At 45.1% G+C, this 18,847-nt stretch overlaps 1 protein-coding gene across 7 annotated transcripts in view; it reads right to left on the minus strand.

Annotated features, from left to right (window-relative positions):
* FGFR1 (fibroblast growth factor receptor 1) overlaps positions 1-18,342 on the minus strand; it is a 115,813-nt gene extending 97,471 nt beyond the window's left edge. For 2 of the 7 annotated variants that reach the window (XM_087938660.1, XM_087938658.1), the window contains exon 1: positions 17,777-18,327. The gene's annotated coding sequence lies outside the window, so the exon portion shown is untranslated. Of the gene's footprint in view, positions 1-17,776 lie in introns of all 7 variants that reach the window. The other 5 variants (XM_087938665.1, XM_087938663.1, XM_087938659.1 and 2 more) reach the window with 4 other exon arrangements.
* Between the last annotated feature and the right edge of the window lie 505 nt (positions 18,343-18,847).

Here is an 18,847-nt window from a genome sequence, read left to right on the forward strand (position 1 = left end):
TTGTCACTTGTATTTTGTATGAGGATCATCTTAATTTTTTTTTTAGAAAAAGAATGACTCTGTCGTAACAGAATGCTACAATTAAATTGCCACCTGCATTCTCTTAAGTCATTAAACCATTTTCCGTGCTTTGCTGCCTAAACTTTTGCTCAAGTACGAATTACAAATTGGCTCCCAGAAAGTTTAAAATGGGTGCTATAATAAGAGATACAAAAAGTACATCTGAGAATATTCTAGGGGGGGAAATAAAAGGGAAACAAAGTCAAGAGGCATATAAGCAATAACAATTAGATTCTGATCATCATGGCCAAAATCTGCTCCTGGCCACCCACCCGTAACCTAGCAAAACTGTGGAATACTTCCAAAAGAAAACAAACTTTGCCCGTGTGCATAGAATTCACATAAAGGAGATCCAATCGGTCAGTTCTAAAGAAGACCAGCCCTAAGTATTCTTTGGAAGGACTGATCCTGAAGCTGAAGCTCAAATACTTTGCCCCCCTAGTGAGAAGAGAGGACTCCTTGGAGAAGACCTCTGGTGTTGGGAAAGACGGAAGGCAGAAGGAGGGGGTGGCAGAGGATGAGATAGTTGGATAATGCCGTTGACCCGACGAACATGAATTTGGGCAAACAGGGGAGGGCCTCACATGCTGCAGTCCATGGGGCCTTGGAGTCAGGCACAGCCTAGCAACCAAACAGCAACAACAGAACACAAATATTTGATGAATGAAGGCAAAGATATATGTCCCAGGATGAAGTTGCAGGATCCAATCTGGATCAGTCACCGGGGCCAGAGGTTTTGTCTTCCGAGCTTTTGGACTTGTACTGGAGCCAATTTCAGGGAACTTCTAGAACTTCCCATCTTCGGGGGAACTTCTAGAACCCCCCATCTTCAGGGAACTTCTAGAACTCCCCATCTTCAGGGAACTTCTAGAACTTCCCATCTTCAGGGAACTTCTAGAACTTCCCATCTTCGGGGGAAACTTCTAGAACTTTCCATCTTCAGGGGGGGTGTCCTTCTAGAACTTCCCATCTTCAGAGAACTTCTAGAACTTCCCATCTTCAGGGAAGTTTGCATCTTCAGGGAACTTCTAGACCTTCCCATCTTCAGGGGGAACTTCTAGAACTCCCCATCTTCAGGGAACTTCTAGAAGTCCCCATCTTCAGGGACTTCTAGAACTTCCCATCTTCGGGAAACTTCTAGAACTTTCCATCTTCGGGGTGTCCTTCTAGAACTTCCCATCTTCAGGGAAGTTTGCATCTTCAGGGAACTTCTAGACCTTCCAATCTTCGGAAACTTCTAGAATTTCCCATCTTCGGGAACTTCTAGAACTCCCCATCTTCAGGGAACTTCTAGAACTCCCCATCTTCAGGAACTTCTAGAACTTCCCATCTTCGGGGGAAACTTCTAGAACTTTCCATCTTCGGGGGGGGTGTCCTTCTAGAACTTCCCATCTTCAGGGAAGTTTGCATCTTCAGGGAACTTCTAGACCTTCCAATCTTCGGGGGAAACTTCTAGAATTTCCCATCTTCGGGGGAAACTTCTAGAACTTCCCATCTTCGGGGATCTTCTAGAACTTCTCTTCTTCCGGGAACTTCTAAAACTTCCCATCTTCGGGGAAGTTCCCATCTTCAGGGAACTTCTAGAACTTCCCATCTTCGGGTAACCTAGAACTTCCCTGAAGATAGTCTCCAGCACGAGTCCAATAGCTCGGGAGACAAAACCTCTGGCCCCAGTGGCCGACCCAGATTGGATCCTGCAACACGTATTTTACTTAAGACAGCAACTTAAATATATATATGTACTTGAAAACAACACTTAAGAGGAATTCTGTTAAGAATGCATCCAAATTTTTTTTCCTAGGCTAGGTCTGGACAATTTTCTTGAAGGGAAGGCTGCATTTAATTTTTTTGAGCTCCCCCCCCACAAAAAAAAGAGAGCCATATTGTAGTGACTGTTTCAGCTGCGGAGATTAAGTCATCCATTTGCCACAAAAATACTCCTGGGAAGCATCAAGCCCAGAGGAAAATCGTAACAGCTCCTATTTCTCTTCCGATATATTTCCTTGGAACCTGGAGGTCCTTTATTAGGGGTCCCAATGGGGGAGCATCCCGATGGACGTGGTTGATTGAGTAACAACAGAATCCCCCCTCCCTCCTATTCCACTCCCGCCTTCCCCATCTGTAGTTGGATTGTAGCTGTTGGCATTAACTTATTCCTATTTGTGTGTGTGTGTATATTTGTGTGTGTGTATGCGTATATGTGTGTGAGAGAGAGAAGTGGGGGAGATTGTAAGCCACCCAGAGTTACCCTGTGGTAAGATATGTGGCCAATAAATTTTATAAATAAATAAATAAATAAATTAGCAAGTGATCCCTTCATGGCCTTCACAGCTAGTAACAGCCTATTAAGTTTCCCATTTTGATAGCCAACAGATCAATAAGATTATCTCGCTTAATTTCAAGTAAACTAAACTTTCTATAGTTGTAGCTTTAGTTCTGATGTTTCTTCCTGCACAGTTTCAGGGAGGGAGCTGTAGACAAGGCACCCTGTTTTTCTATCTCCTCAGAACATCAAATTGGACCCCAAATCCACAGCATTGCCTAGCCATGCACCCACACTCACCCCATTAAACTTAGGGTAGATCCAACATGGGAAACGTCATTTATGTACCTTTCAAGAGAAGAAGTCAGCTTGAATGCCACAAGTCCATTTTCATAGCTCTGAGTAATCCCTTATTCCTACTGTAGTGCAGACAATCACCAAGTCAACAAACCCTTAACTGCATTTCCAGGGTTCAAAGCATGTATTTCATTGTAATCATTATCTCACCTCTAATAAGCAGGTCCATATTCTCATCTCCAGACAGAAAGCCGTGGACAGGGAAGGTTTAGTCTAGGAAAGAGCGTAAGGGCTAAAGGCCTCCTAATTACTATGTTCATCCTCATACCAAGCCATGGTTTGATTTATCATGATTCAACTCCACCACAATTGCTGGGATTCACAGAACATGCCAAAACCATAAATCATGGTTTACAAACCACAAGAGCCAAAAGATTCTCCACCAAGCAAATAAGCCACCTTCTAGTTTAGTTGATTACACCAAGAATCACGGAATCTGAAACCACGGTGAGATTTAAACCAAGTATGGAAGCCCACTCTATCTTATGCACTAAGCCAACCTTCCCTAACTTTTATACTGTAGTTCCCAGCCAGCTAGCCAACCGGCAAGCTCGTTGGGAATTATGGCATTAGGCATCCCAAACACCTGCCAGTTTTATGTTTAATTATCAGCCTGAAAAATACAAAGGAAGAGAGCAGAGACTCAAGACCTACCAGCTGGAAACTATTTTGTAGCCTGTCATTGAAAAGTTAAAATATGTACCAGAAAATACAACATGAGAAGCAATTTAACTGCTATGAATGCATGCAGTTTGCAAATGCTTATGGCCAATTTCTCAGTCCAAATTCTACCAGACCCAACATCTTAAATTAAAATGCAACTTCATTTATGACCTTTTCCCCAATTAGCAAGCTCTCTGTGTGTGTGTGTGTGTGTGTATTTCAGCACATAGCAGTACTCAGTTGGTCTTTTTACAGCTCAGAAGATGAGAGACTGCCACAGAAAAGTGGAAGTATAGCATAGATGAGAGGGTTGAAAAAGATCCCGGAAAGGCAACCGTGGCAATCAGTAGCCAAGAAAATGCATTAGACGCGGCCATAAAATCACCAAACATCAAAGTCAATTTGGAGGTTTTATTTTTGGAGGCAACAAAAGAGTACGAATTCTGAATGAGGGAAAATTAGGAGGGGGGGGGGGACTCACTTCTGCCTATCAGAGTAGAAACCATTTTCCTAAAAAATGGCCCTTCTAATTGCTTTGAGAACAGAGGGGGAAAAAACTGCACCGATCAATTGTTCAAACAGCTTCAGAAGGAAAATCAATATTCAGATATGGAAACGCAGCCAAAAGCTTCCTCTTCTTGCAGGATGTGTACATGGACCCAACACAATTTTAAAGCCCTGAGGAAACTATCTAGCACAAACTCTCAAAAAGTAAAAAAAAAAAAAAGATAAACTAACACCTTCTGAAACAGAAATTATCTGCGCTAAGTTCTTTTGTTTTTGCATACCTGGCAACTTCCAGAGAAGTTGGACTTGTGATCTCGTACGCCACTCCAAATGCCCTCACCCAGCCAGATAGATCTGCCTTTAAGCCACTCCTCAACTATACAACAACTGCTAAGATTGTCCTAAGATGGAAATACAATTTGTACAGACTTGGCTTAGCAAGTGATGTTACCCTTTGGCCATAGTCATTTGTATAGGTAGCCATAGCTGATGATTTTACACGATGAGTAAACTCAATTGATTGTGTCTTTTTAATAGATAGATAGATAGATAGATAGATAGATAGATAGATAGATAGACAGACAGAGAGAGATGGACGGATGGAGAGAGACAGATGGATGGATAGGAATAGATAAATAGATAGATAGATAGACAGACAGACAGAGATGGACGGATGGATGGATGGAGAGAGATAGATAGATGGATAGAAATAGATAGATAGATAGATAATGGATGGATGGATAGATAGATAGATAGATAGATAGATAGATAGATAGATAGATAGATAGATAGATAGATATAGATAAACAGACAGACAGACAGACATAGATATATAGAAATATAGGTTAGATATATATTCATCAAGCCAAACTGTTTGATGTTCATAATTCATCAAACCAAACTGTTCTGCACCATTCTGAGAAGCAAAGCCTAGAATCACACTAAAGAGAAACCTATGACTGATAGTCCTTGACTTACAACCAAAAGGAGACCTACATGTCCCTGAGACACTGCAGCTGCCTAAATACATGCCAGTTGCAAAAGCATCCACATTTTGATCAGGCGATCACAGGGATGCTGCAACAGTCGTTAAGTGTGAAAAATGGCCACCGGTCACTTTTTTTAGTGCCACCGTAACATAGAACGGTCATTAAACAAATGACTCCAAGCCCAGGACTGGCAAGCCCTCATTATACCCTAATGCCCGGATGGTGAAGCTATGGCACGCATGCCAGAGGCAGCATGCAGAACCTTCTCTGTGGGCATGCGAGCCTTTGCCCCAACTTAGCTCCGCCCTGTATGTGTGCGCGTGACTCCCACTCACCAGCTGGCACATGCACAGGGGTGTGCATGCACAGGGGGTGCATGTGCATGTGCGGGTTGCATGTGTGGGGACACATGTGAATGTGCAAGGTGGGGTTCATGGACAGGGGACGTGCACGCATTGTATTTTCGGCATGTGCAGGTGCCAAAAAGGTTAGCCATCACTGCCCTAAAGCATTGCATATAGCCAGCTAACTTCCATTTACTCCGGCTATGTTTATAGCAGGTGTGAACAGGATTGTGGCATTGTTTTGGGAAACCAACTCTTTCTGCAAGCATCTTCCTGAGAACCTGATCAGAAGAACCAGTATGTTGGTGGCGTTTCACAACAAAGGCTATCTTTCCCCTCTGAATCGGATGCTGCAAATATTTACAGACCCCTCACATCCCAGACATAAACTGTTTCAACTCCTTCCCTCAAAATGATGCTACACAGCAGGGGTCTCCAACCTTGGCCACTTTAAGAGTTGAAGTCCACAAGTCTTAAAGTGACCAAGGTTGGAGACCCCTGCTACAGAGCATTGCACACCAGAAGAACTAGACACAAGGACAGTTTTTTCCCAAATGCCATCACTCTGCTAAACAAATAATTCCCTCAGCACTGTCCAACTATTTACAAAGCCTGCACTACTATTACTATTAATCTTCTCATCACCCCTTATCAGCCATCCCCTCCCACTTGTGACTGCATGACTGTAACTTTGTCTCTTGTAACCTTATGATTTATATGGACTGTTTTCTAATATGATTTGATTGCTCATTGTGCCCTATGACTCTTATTGAGTGTTGTACCTGATGATTCTTGACTCTTGACGAATGTATCTTTTCTCTTATGTCCACTGAGAGCATTTGCACCAAGACAAATTCCTTGTGTGTCCAATCACACTTGGCCAATAAAGAATTCTATTCTATTCTATCTATTACTCGAAATGTCTACCTGACTGAAAAGGGGAGATTGCAATTTAGCTTTGGGTCCCACCTGTTTAGCTCCAAAGGAACTAAAAGCGAAAGATCCTGAATCTTCCAGAAACGGGAGCATCCTCTTCATCCCAGGTCCTACGTGCCTGCACTTCTTATTATGTTCAGACAAAAGACAACTTGCTGTAAGGGACCTCTCCCATTTCTTTCTTTCTTTCTTTCCCGCTCGAGCCAATGTCTCGTTCCCAAGCCGGAGCTTCTTTTCTATTCCAGTCAGAGACTGTCTTGATGCTTTTTAATCCTCTCTGAAGACGACAATGGAAGAGTCTGCCAACCACCCCTGAGATTACGGAAGGAAAGAGCTTGGGTGCGCTGGGGAGGCATGGCTTTCTGCCAAAGAAATACAGTGACAGGCCCCAACACAGCTCAGTCTTGGTGGGTTCCTCTCCGTGCCGCGATTATTTACACCGAGCAAGGCTGGGAGAAACAACCAAGTCTGCAGGAATCCATCTGCTCAACTTTGCATATTCATCTTTTAGCCCTCTTCCCTCCCCTCCTCTCCTCCCCCTGATCCTGGGCTGCTTCTGCTATGACTGCAAACAAAGTCGAATTTATTGTATTTATTTTAGGGTGTCATTCTCCTTGGCCAAGAGTGACATCTGAAAACAGGAAACGGGAATAGAACCCCCTGCTCAGTACAATTCGATTCACTCAACCCCTCTTCCTTTTTAGCAAGGTTTTGGGGGGAAAAGAATTTTCTACATGAGATGTGAAGATTTTGGTAAGGGGAAAAAATAAAAAAGGAGGGAAAATGGTGGTTTCCCCTTAAGGGTTGGGGGAGAGGAAAGAAGTTAGTTTCTCCTCCTTCCCAGGATAGTGATAGTGGCTTCTCCAACCTCAAAAACTTACATTTAAGTGCATAAGTGCACCAACATGCCTACTGTCCCTGTCTTAATTTTCCCTTTTATTCGTATCTATTTCATGTATTAATAGTCATGTTTATACTTATATATATTATCAAATGCACGCTTGACAAAATAAATAAATATAATAAATAAAATTTAGCTTTTAATAGGCAACCTGATCACCAATGTCAAATGATGAGATTCAGCAAATTTGGCAGCATCTTGAGGTCCTTTTAAAGACGTGATTCTTGGTTTAAAGTTCAGCCTTAATCTGTAAATACGGAACTGGGGTTTCCCCCGGTTGGTGCTTTTTGAATAACATATTTAAATGTTATCTAAATCTGAAGCTCTAGAGAAGTCCTCGATCATGCAAATCTGGGATGAGAAGGGATGACCATATCTAGATGGCCGCAGCAGAAGAAGCATCATAACTTCTCTTTTTTTTTTCTTAACTCTGCCAGGCTGGGTGTCAAAACTCATCATCCTCACGTTGTCTTCAATGTCTAACTCCTACCTCTTCAGATACATTAAGGTGAATCAAAGATCTCTAGAACAGTGGTCGCCAGCCAGCAGGCCAGGGACCACTGGTGGTCCAGGAGAAAATTTTGGTGGTCCCGCAGAGAAATGTCATCCCCAAATCACCTCCCAAAGCAATTAATCAAGGCTGCGCAGGAACACAAGGCTGCGCCACCCACATGGCCCGCGGGAACACAAGGCTTGCGTTGCTTGCATTGCAAACAACATGAGGTAGTAAGGGGAGTGGGGAAAGGACAGAGGGGGGAACTTGCCCCTCTAGCCCCACGTGCCTTGCCTGGCCACCCGGCTGCTTCTTTCTGCTTCTGCTTTTGGCTGCACACAAGGAAAGCAGCAAAAGTCTTTCTTTTTCTTCCCCAAACTCCACTAGAAATGTGTCTTTGGGACCCTGCAAGACATCTTTGCTCCAAGAAGCTGTGCTGGCAAAGACTCATTTCTGGCGGAGTTTGGGGGGAGAGAAAGAAAGACTTCTGCTGTTTCTGCTGTTTTCCTTGCATGAAGCCAAAAGTCTTTCCCCCCTCCACAAGAATGAAGCTGGAGATGGTATCCTGCAATCCCAAATAAAGAATGATCGATCGGTAGGAAAACGGAATGGGGAATTTTCCTGCAGACTTTCTTTTGGATTTTCCCAGGGTCTCTGGTCCGCGGGATTTAAAATTATGAGTTTGGTGGTCCTTGAGGTCCGAAAGGTTGGCGACCCCTGGTCTAGAAAACCTTCAAGGAAATGATTGGTGTAGTCAAACCAAACAAAAATGATTTGCCCGTTTTAAAAATAAAAAATAAGAGTTTTGAAGAAGCAGGAACTCAATTAGTACAGATCTCAGGTGCTTGTTAATGCTTCTAAGGAATGCCACTTTGGAGGCAGAAACTTTAAGAAAACTTAGCCACTTATTAACATTGGATTTGCTGCCAACATTCCGAGATTGAAATACACTTTGTCTTTCGAATTCCAAGGCACCTATTTTCAGGCTCTATTTTAATCATTAGGGTCAAGTGATATTTTGATAAATGGACAAGGAACTAAGAAATGAAACAGAATCCTGCAGTCTGATCACAGGAACTCAAAGAGAAAAATTTCATTGAGCTCCTTAGATCCTTCTTCAAACAAATGCATACAACACCGTAACCTACAGTTCCGAAAAAGGTGGGGAAAAGTCATTGGAAGTTCATTTAATTAAAAATATCAGGGAGCAGGCAGGCAGTAAGCAATTTGGGCTGAAAAACATCCCAGCCCCAATTAGAAAACACAATTCTGGAACAAATAGAGCATTAACGGGATTCCATGCATGGCAAATTCCTACCGATCCTACATTCCCAGCCGAGGCACAAGATTAGTATGATAAAAGCACTGGCATTCTCACTGGGATGGCTCAATTAGCACAGGAGTTACTATCTCGATGAAAGTCATGAAGCAGTGAAGACCAGAGTGTCAACTCCATGCAAGGGGAAGAAAATGGACTTAAAACTCAGATTATATCTTCTGTGAAGGGACATACTCTGCACCAACCAGGAAACAAAACGTTCTATCTGCTGACACAACCACACACATACCACATACCGATTTGATGATGTTTAGATACCGTTCCTATATCTTAAGGTCCATTCATTTCTTGGATCTTCTTCACACATGCTAATAGCTCTGGAATAAGCTTCGTTTCTGCCATTTTTCACTCCCTGACCCTTAGAAACACTTGGAAGACGATCTAAGGCTGTTTTTACTCCAACTGCTATCAAAACACGAAGAAGAAGAACCCCCTAAGGAGCCAACTAATGTTCTCTCCAACAAACAAATGGGAATGTGTCAAACTAGACCCCTCCACATCACAATTGCTGGTTTGGTGCTTTGTAAAAGAAGAGTCATCCATCATGGCAACATCACCCCGCTTCCAATTGAAAAGAACGGTGCCTGGTGAATTAGTTGTATCCAGCATGGACTTTTAGACTTCAATCAGAACAGAGCCGGAAGGGACCTTGGAGGTCTTCTAGTCCAGCCCCCCCTGCTCAAGCAGGAGACCCTATACCATTTCAGACAAAAGGTTGTCCTATCTCTTCTTTAAAAATCTCTGGTGTTGGAGCTGTGGGAGCATGAGGAAGACACCAGGTGAAATCTTGGGAATTATTCCCACCAAAAGGAACACATTTTCAGCTGCGAAACGAGACACCCAGAAATTTCATCGGCTGAACTGGAAAGAAATCAACTCGGCTCCTGAACAGAAAACAAGGTCAAGTGATCACACTGGTGCCAATACGAGCTTGGAGCAGTACAAATGGCACATAGGGAAACATCCTCAAGAAAAGAATGAAGGGCTCCATACAAACGGAAGAAATAGTACAAGACCTTGGGATATAATAACAGAAGGCTAACAATTTTCCTCGCAGGCATTGGAAGTAGTTCTGCCCTCTTCTACAGTTTATCTGTGGAATCGATCCTCTCCTGCTCCATTATGAAACACCACCCAAAAGTAAAAGACAGAGTGCAAATATTTTAATTAAAATAAATTGAAATATAAAAGCAGATCCATCCCCCCATCTCCCTCCCTCCCTCCCTCCCTCTCTCCCTCCCTCCCTCTCTCTCTCTCTCTCTCTCTCACACACACACACACACACACACACACACACACACACACACACACGGAGCAGCTTTAATGATAAAAGAACAACCAAGATAGAATTATTCTACTTGCTCAGCTGGGAATCCTGACGTTTTCCGAGAAGAAAGAGATGTGTGTCTTGATCTAGCAAATGTCGTAGGACAGAAGGAATGGTGCTAGAAGGTCTACTTTCACATGAAATACACAGAAGTCCCCATGTTTGTTTTTTAAGAGGGAGAAAAAAACTTTAATCAATAACACGCAACGTAGTATCTATGCAATCAGAATCCTCAAACGAGTCCACAGGACCATGGGTGGAAAACAGTTCTTGGCTGTGAGTGAAAAAAATAGCACCACCAATGTATTCCAGTTAGGAAAGCAAAAAATAATGGATGGATGGATGGAAGGAAGGAAGGAAGGAAGGAAGGAAGGAAGGAAGGAAGGAAGGAAGGAAGGAAGGGGGAGGGAGGGAGGGAAGGCAGGCAGGCAGGCAGGCAGGCAGGCTCTGACTTCCAGAAAATTAAAAAAGATATTTCCATACTTTTTATTGGACGGCTGCGTGCTAATAAAACAAGGAAACCTTTCAATTCTTTCAAGAATTTATCTGGCTACACAAAAAAGCACCTTATAGCAGATTGCCGGAGTACACAAAACAGCCCCAAAATGTCATGTGGAAAATGCAAAATATCCTACTAACTTTCCTTGCTAAACAGAATGCCAAATTATCACTTAAGCACCTTAAAAGATGGGAGCCCAGCCTTCTCTGGGTGTTTATTTGGAACGTCATTGTTCCTTCTTACTTCAAATGTTGTACTTGAATTTTTAAAACAAGAAAAGGTCTATTTAATTCATAAACTTAAATCCCTTCTCGACCAATGTAAAACAGCATCCAAAAGAAAGTAATCCAATAGAAGATGCCACCGATCATGAACGTTTCTTATGAGCCTTTTATTGTTCCACACAAGAATGGAGAATGAGATCTGTGCCTCACCGTTTAGCAAACCAACAACACTTAATCTGTCTTAATTCCCCAGATTTAAGACTGCAGGATAAGGTGAAGGGGAACCTAATTTTCCATTTGTGATGTGATCAATGTAAGCTCCAGAGAATCAGCATTTTTTTTGAATCAGCCCCTGAGGAGCTGATCTGGAGTTAGCACTCTCTGGCCCCAAGATTTTTATGGCTGAGAAGAATCATTAGCTTTACTTTAATTCATTTGGTAGACTTTCCACCTTGAAAAGTCGGATCTCTTGAACTTAGAATAAGTACTTCCAAAACCACCCCATCCTTCTTTTCTTTTGCGGACCCTCTTTACAGTTTGTAACAAACCATAGCTTCCTATGCTTATTGAATAAAACATAATAGGTGGGATTTAGATATACTGATAAATCACGGTTTAGAAATCAAGTTGGCTGGATTCATGTAACATACTGGTTGTAAAACCAAGCGCTATTATGATTTAACATCATATATACAGTTCTACCCAGCCTGAAAAGTGTGCATTCTGTCCTGCAGCTAACATATTAACCCAACCACCATACAGCCATAATCCAAAGCCAGAACACTGTTGAAGTTGCACATAATTAAGTTTTTCAAAATATCCTAGATGGAAAAATCCCCTTATCTTGAGGTACACTGCCACGATTTCTATTTATTTATTGGAAAATATTGGTAGTTACGGTACCTTTTTGAAGGTGTCCTTTCAGTTAATGATGAGGGGAGAGGAGCTTTTAATTTGGAATAAAGTATTTAAAAGATATTCAATTATTTTTTTAAAAAAAACTTTTATGGGCTCTGATACTGTTGGATATTAGCTATGGCACACACCAAAGTGAATAGAAGCTGGAGGAATAAGAAAGATTAACTGGCCCCCAAAGTATCAAAAGGAGAAACAATTTGCTTCAAAGTTGATTCTAAGTATCTATCCCTTAAGGTGTGTGCTTTATAAATTTGTGTATGCTTATAAATGGGAATATTAAGATATTATTTCCTCCTGAGCTGGCAATTAATCATGAAGAGGCAGCCATGGTCTGGAATATAAGACAACAGAAAAACACCTGCAGGAGTCTTGCAGAGATCCTGTTCCATAGCAAAACATCTGATTTTATGGCTATATTGCAATAACCCTTGGTGAACCAACAAAACACCCTTTTGCACCTGTATTTGCACAACACGTAGGTGTACCTAATCTTGGAGTGGAGACACACACCCATGGGAGCACTCGGTAACCTTTCCCTTATCTTGTATACCTTGGAGCAAGGAGGAAACATGTCACAGGTGTAACTATCTGTTAAGGGGCGTGCATAAGCGCACCATCGTGCCTACCGTCCCTGTCCCATTGTCCCCATTTATTCATACCTATTTCCTGTGTTCATACTCATGTTTATACTTATACCTATTATCTTGTAAGCCAAGGATTTTCAAACTTGACAGCTTTAAGGCTTGTGGACTTCAACTCTCAGAATTCCTGAGCTAACATGACTGGAGGAGGAATTCTGGGAGTTGAAGTCCACAAGCCTTAAAGCTGTCAAGTTTGAAGACCCCTGTTGTAAGCAATTGACAAATCAAATCAAATCAAATCAAATCAAATCAATCAATCAATCAATCAATAAATAAATGAAAATAAATAAAACCATCTGTCTAAAACAGAGCTCCCCAAACTTGGCAACTTTGAGACTCATGGACTTCAACTCCCAGAATCCCTCAGCCAGCAAAGCTGGGAGTTGAAGTCTACAAGTCTTAAAGTTGCCAAGTTTGGAGACCTCTGGTCTAAAGTGCTGTTGTAACTTTGAACAGGTCAGTAAATGAACTGTGGCTAGTCGAAGACTTCCTGTACCAGCGGAGTGCTAGGCTCTAGTCCAGGGCGACTTTTAAGACTTGTGAAGTTCAACTTCCAGAATTCTGGCTGGGGAATTAAAGACCTATGGATGTTCAACTCCCCTAGCTGGCTGGAGAATTCTGGGAGTTGAAATCCACAGGTCTTAAAAGTCACCACAGGCGGACACCACTGCTGCAGTCCACAGGAAATGACATCATAGTCCACTCTTAATGATGTCACAGGACTCTGCTCAAAAACCAGTACCTACCAGCCAATGCAGCAGTCAGCTTGCTTAGTCCTTTATGAAAACCAGCCCAAACCGAAAGGACAGACTTGATATTCAACCCCTCCAGAAGAAAATCAACATAGGGAGGCCCCCCTCTTCCAGCCAATTCACACCTAAATTGCACCAATGCCTCGTAAACAACTCTCCTCCCCATTCTTCCCACCTCATCAAATAGATTTTAAACTTTAACAGGTGGCCAATGTGCCCCAAAACTCCATTTGTTGGGTCAATGCTAACAAAAGCACACAGACAGGAGCAGTTTGGCACGGCGGAGCCTGGCAATGCAATTGTTTTCCTGGAAGGAGCCCTCAGCAACGAGGAAAGCTTTCGCCCAGCCCCTCATCAGCCTTCTGTTCCCCTTGCTTTTGGCTTCTACCTGGCAACCCAGCGGGCAGTTTGGTTTTAGAATAGAATAGAATAGAATAGAATAGAATAGAATAGAATAGAATAGAATAGCAGAATTGGAAGGGACCTTGGAGGTCTTCTAGTCCAACCCCCTGCTTAGACAGAAAACCCTATACCTACACTACTTCAAACACAGGGTTATCCAACATCTTTTTAAAAATGTCCATTGTTGGAGCATTCACAGCTTCTGGAGGCAAGTTGTTCCACTGATGAATTGTTCTCACAGTCAGGAAATTCCTCCTTAGTTCTAAGTTGCTTCTCTCCTTGATTAGTTTCCATCCATTCCTTCTTGTCCTGCCCTCAGGGGCTTTGGAGAATGGCTTGACTCCCTCTTCTTTGGGGCAGCCCCTGAGATATAGGAAGACTGCTTTCATGTCTCCCCTTGTCCTTCTTTTCTTCAGACTAGACATACCCAGTTCCAGCAACCATTCTTTGTATAATTTAGCCTCCAGTCCCCTAATCCTCTTGGTTGCTCTTCTCTGCACTCTTTCTAGAGTCTCAACTGAATGAAAAACTGCTGGTGACCTTCTACTGCTGCACCATAGAGAATATCTTAACTTACTGCACCTCTGTATGGTTTGCCAACTGCACAGGGGCAGATAGGACAGCACTCCAGAGGGTTAATGTCATTGCCCAGAAGATCATGGGCTGCCCTCTCCCCTCTTTGGAAGAGCTTTATAGCTCCCGCTGCCTTAAGAAAGTTCAAAACATCCTCAAAGATGCATCTCATCCTGGGCATCCCTTATTTTTGAACTATTACCATCTGGCAGACGGTACAGGACAATAAAAACAAGGACAAAGAGGCTGAAAAACAGCTTCTATCCCAGGGCAGTAGCTCTACTGTATAGTGCAGTGTTGGTGTGGGGTCAGGGATTTTCAATTCAATGTGTGGAGGGTGAAGGATGTGTGTTTGCGTTTATTTTCATGGTCGTGATGTGCACCGAAGATGGTGCTGGAAGTCGTTGTACGAGGTGCAATGACAATAAAGTAAACTAAGAACTAAACATCTTTTTAACATCGTGGCAACCAAAACTGGATGTCGTATTCCAAGGGTGGCCTTATCCCAAGGCATTATAAAGTTTTCTTGTCTCCTTTGTTAACGGAATCACTGCAGGTGTTAAGTTAGTAACACGGTTGTTCATTAATCTGGTTTCCTCACTGTGCTTGTCGAAAGGTTGCAAAAGGGGATCCCTTGAAGATGGGGGTACCTGAGCTCCCCAGCTGCTGGCTTGTAGCCTCAGTTCATTCCTGCCCCATGAAAAAGACAGCTCGCCTAGCACAGACAGTCCTTGACGTACGACCGCAACGGATGCCAACATTTCTGCTGTTCGGTGAGAACATTTGTTTTGCCCCATTTCGTGAGCTTCCTTGCCACCGGGTTTAAGGGAGTCACTGCAGCTGATGAGGGAGTAACCTGCTTGTTAAGTGAATCTGGATTGTCAAAAGGTCCTAAAAGGGGGAATCAAATGACACCGGGATGCAGCAATGGTCATAAGTGTGAACCAGTTGCCAAGCGTCTGAATTTCAATCACACGGTGAAGGGAAATGCTACAAAGGTTGTAGTGGTGAAAATATGGTCATAAGTGCTTTTATTCCCAGTGCTGTTGTAACTTTGAAAGGTCACTAAATGAACAGATGTAAGCCGAGGACTACCTGTAACAGCTCTCTAAACCAGGGGTCTCCAACCTTGGCATTGGTTGACCTCACCCCTTTCCTAAGAGGTCTGTAGGGGGCGTGCATAAGCGCACCAATGTGCCTACCGTCCCTGTCCTATTGTTTCTTTTTTTTCTTATTCGTATCCATTTCATGTATTCATAACCCTGTTTATACTTATACCTGTTATCTAATAATTGCTTGACAAAATAAAATAAATAAAATAAACTTTAAGACTTGTAGACTTCAACTCTCAGATTCTGGGAGTTGAAGTCCACAAGTCTTAAAGTTGTCAAAGGTAAACTACCTGGCCTCATCAATGAACCAAAACCCATCACGACTTGTACAGTACCAGCTTTTTTTCCCAAAGCTGTTTATTTTTTTCCCCCTTCAAAAGACAACTGGACTTTCCTTGAAGACTTTCTTTCAAGAAGCTTCTTCAGAACTGAGCTGCACTGAGAACCAAGGAAGTTCCTTGCATGAGAAGCAAAATGTTTTCAGAGGAAAAAAAAAACAAGAAAATCCACTGCCTTTTGGTTAAAAAAAAAAAGGCACATTTTTTGACCTGGGTGATTGAGAATCCCCATAGACAGTACAATCTTTCCTCACTTAAGCTCTGCTGGGCTACAGAATCCATGCCAGGTGGGGAATTCTAGGGCAGGGGTCTCCCACCTTGGCAACTGTAAGACTGACAGACTTCAACTCCTAGAATTCTGGGAGTTGAAGTCTTCCAGGTTGAAAGTTTTGCCAAGGTTTGAGATCCGTGTTCTAGGGTGCTACAATCCAGAGAAGGTACCAAACCGAAGCTCCATCCATGTGCTTGACACCCCACAAAATTCCACTGCAAAACAAAACAAGACCCTTTTCTGGCCCACAGTGCAAATTTCAGAAGAGGAGGGAGAAAAATAAGCCATCGAAGGGAGACCAGTTAAGGAAGGAGCAATTTCTACTTTGGGAGGGAGAAAGCTCAAAGTAAAAACCACCAAAGACCCAATAGCTCCAAACGGGGTTCGGCCTTTAAAAGCCGAAGTTGGGTCTGAAATCCTGGATAAATTTGAAGCCGGCCCCTCTCCCCAGAGATTAGTTAAGGGGCCCTTAACAGTATCTCAGAGGTTAGACTAACGATGGAATTAAAAGATAAAGGAGAAAGGGAATATTACGTGATTTGGGCTACATGGTTCGGAGCGGTTAGAGAATAGATGTATAAGGACTATATATACAAGTTATTTAAGAGGGACAGGAAATATATGTATGTGCATTTGTGAAAAGGTTAAAATATATATGTAAGAATATTGATATAAAAGCAGCATATAAGAGGAAAGGAAGAAAAATGGAAATACAAATATGTAATTGTGGGATACTAATACTGAAGCAGCTGTAAAGATTGGAAATGTGGTGTAAATGTTAGATAGATAGATAGATAGATAGATAGATAGATAGATAGATAGATAGATAGATAGATAGATAGATAGATAGATAGATATGTATGGCATTCAGCTTCGTTTGGGTATTTTCCCAGGTCATTGTAGTTGTGCTTTTAAAGTTGTAGCAACGTTTTGGCAGAATCTCATCTGCCATCATCAGGCAGGGGTGTATATATACATATATATGTATATGTATATGTATATGTATATGTATATGTATATGTATATGTATATGTATATGTATATGTATATACCCACACACACCCTCCTTCATTTCAAAGATTTCCACAGCTCCCTTGGAGTCCCGAAGAAGAGGAACCAAGCCTTTCTCCAGTTTGGCGCGCCCGGGTTAGGAAAGCCCCAGACCCTCCCCCCTCCCGCTTGCAAACCCTCCCCCGCCACGCACGTCTGTATGTGTGCCCGCTTGTTCCTGGCGTGCACGGGGACACGAGCCACTGCACCAAACCGGAACGGGACGGCGGCCAACACCCACGTCCCCCGCCCACCCCCAGTCAGACACCCACCGACCCACCTTTGCCAAACCCCGCCGCTCTTTCCTTCTCTCCTCACCCCCCCCCACCACCACCCCAGGGCCCATCCGCAGCCTTAGTAAGCGCCCCTCCGCGGGCCTCCGGTCGTCTCTTCCTCCTTTGCCGCCGCCTCCCCCGCCCATCTCGCACCTCCGGCGGGGAAGCGGACCCGGTTCCGAGCCTTGTCCCCCGCCCGCCCGCCCGTCCCCAAGCCGTTGCACTGCCAGGCGCCCAACGCCGGGGGCGATGGAGAACCCGGCTCCGCTGCAAATAACCAGCGGGAACTTTGCCAATTGCACTCGCTGCGCCCGGTCCGTTCCTCCCCGAGCCCGGCCAACCTTTCCAGCATTTCCCACCCCCTCCCGGTTCTCCTCCTGGGGAAAAGCTACCCCTCCCTCCCCACGGGGATCGGGGGACCCCTAGGATGGCTCCCCGGTCGGTTCCGAAGGCCGAGAGGCCCCAGGGACCCCCGCTCGGGAAATGGGGGGGGGGAAAAAAGTTTGGGCGAAACTTTCTCCCTCCAGCCGCGGGCAACTTACCCTTCGGACGGGGGAGGGGGCCCTTCCCGGGCGCAGGCGAGCCTTTCCGGGGGGGAGCGGGGGAGAAAGTCGTCCCCCCTTCTTCCTCCTCCTCCTCCTCCTCCTCTTCCTCCGAGGCCGGCGGTCCCAGGTGTCCCCCCAATCCCCGTAGGTCCGACTCCGCCGCCGCTGGGAAACAATAGGCGAGCCACGCGCGCTCCTCCTCCTCGGCTTCAGAGTCCGGGCTCCATCGGCGGCGGCGATCCGCCGAGAGCGCAGGCGAAGGCAACCCAGCGGCGGCGGCGGCGGTGTAAAGCTGCAACTCCGCCTCCCCAGTGGCCGGAGGAGGGCGGCCGGAGCAGGCAGGCAAGGCAGGTGGGCGCGGAGACGGCGGCCACGGGGCGCTCCGGAATGGCTCTCCGGCGCGCGCGCTTCCCGGGCAGAGAGAGAGAGAAAGCGAGCGAGATCGGCGGCGGCGGCGGCGGCGGCGGCTGCTTCTTCCTCGCGCTCCGCAGAACGGCCGGTGCTGGAGGCGAGTCACTCGGGCGCTCGCCCAGTCCGGCGGCGGAGAGCAGCCGGGGGAGGAGGAGGAGGGGAGGGCGGGGGGCGGGAGCGAGTGAGTCACTCCCACCCCGCCCCGCCCCGTCCGCCCGACTGCCAGCCCCTCCTGCTGGGGGCGCGGGTGGGGGTGGGGGGTCTTCGGGAGCTCCGGCGCTGGAGCTTTACGCGGGGAACCCAGCCGAGCCGGCCTGCCTTCCACCCGGCGTGGCGCTGCACGACGACGCCGGCCGGCCGGCCAGCCCGCTCGCGGGCTCTGCCTCTCGCCTTGCGAAGCAGCCTGGATGGAGTTCATTGTAGCAACCGCGGTTCCTTTTAGCAGCGCCCCCGCTCCCCCGGCCCGCTCTCTTCAGACCTCAATGGGAAGAAGGCGGTGGGGAAAGGGCGAGCCTCTTGAATCCCTGCCGGATTCTGGAGTACGGGTAGTCCTCGAAATACAACGGTTCGTTTAGTAACCGAAGTTGCAAGGGCAGTGGGGGTGGGAGTGGGGAAAAAGTGACTCCTGACCATTTTTCACCCTTAAGGACAGTGGCA

This window comes from Pseudonaja textilis, chromosome 9 (genome assembly GCF_049901715.1).
Source record: "Pseudonaja textilis isolate UNSWEBS1 chromosome 9, rPseTex1.2, whole genome shotgun sequence".
In the NCBI taxonomy this organism is placed as follows: Eukaryota; Metazoa; Chordata; class Lepidosauria; order Squamata; family Elapidae; genus Pseudonaja; species Pseudonaja textilis.